Source organism: Penaeus monodon, chromosome 21, assembly GCF_015228065.2.
Source record: "Penaeus monodon isolate SGIC_2016 chromosome 21, NSTDA_Pmon_1, whole genome shotgun sequence".
NCBI classification, from domain to species: domain Eukaryota; kingdom Metazoa; phylum Arthropoda; class Malacostraca; order Decapoda; family Penaeidae; genus Penaeus; species Penaeus monodon.
This window is the reverse complement of record NC_051406.1, coordinates 23,540,324-23,541,392: the sequence shown is the minus strand read 5'-3', so window position 1 is coordinate 23,541,392 and position 1,069 is coordinate 23,540,324. Positions and strand designations below refer to the sequence as shown.

The window sequence follows — 1,069 nt, the reverse complement described above, 5'->3', positions numbered from 1 at the left end:
AGTGATGTTGGGTCAATGACATGAGACAGCTTTTCCAACTTCACAGATTTAGGAGGATGGTCATAACATTGGATACAAAGTTATTATCTCGGACAATTAGCTTCAATTTGTGTGAATTTACAGCATATAACGTATTTCAATGAATCAAAGAGTTATGACAAATTCCACACAACTATTCTAAGAATGCTTTCCCAAAATACGTTATGTCCATATGCTAGCTATGTAATAAACTAATCAAACCATAACTGCTGACACTTTATCTGTTTCACCATTTCAAAACAAATTTGTTGTTGGGGGTTGAGCCCATAAAGGTAGATTATATAATTTTGATAATAAACTCTAATTTTGCCTTTTAGGAAAAAAACGCAGCTTATAAAGATATGAGCATGTATATAAAATATGAAATTATCTAAGAGTAAAACATTCATGCAAAAATAATACTTTTAATGGAGATGGTATTACTTTTTTTTATCAAACACTAAAAACCCCCAGAGGGTATGGACCTAAAAGGTTGAGGTATTGCTTTGACATACATGGTGGCAAGAGATTCTTTACAAAGATATAATTAAGCACTGCCATTTATTACCATTATATCTATGCACTCTAAGTCATGCATCTCTTTACTTACAAAATCTGACAATGATTACACAGACACATTAGACTTGGATATTACTGCATTATTTATTTTTGTAAATTGCAATTCACTTTTTATACATACACAATTAAAGCCGTAAATTTCAGCATGCACAGCCATTAATTATTTTTGCTTTATGCCAATGTAAGTCACATCATTCACTAAAGTCCAAATAGAAGACAATGTTTAGGATCTTGAAGGGTTTCACCTGGCAATATAAATTTTCATTTAGAACTACACTATAAGAGTAACATCAAAGCCCTGACTATGCCTCTCTATGAAACATTACACCAGAAATATGAATAACTAATGAAAACATACACTTCTACTTTCAATACACATCAACTAATTCTTTTCTTACATGCTACTACAGTTATCTAGTTTCCTCCATCAATATAGATTTCCAGTTACTAGATATCTCTGCACATCAATTCT

General features: G+C 31.3%; 1 protein-coding gene across 1 annotated transcript in view; it reads right to left on the bottom strand.

Moving 5' to 3' along the window:
* Positions 1-1,069, bottom strand: part of LOC119586616 (transport and Golgi organization protein 11-like) — a 33,189-nt gene that overhangs the window by 7,466 nt on the left and 24,654 nt on the right. The window lies entirely within an intron of this gene.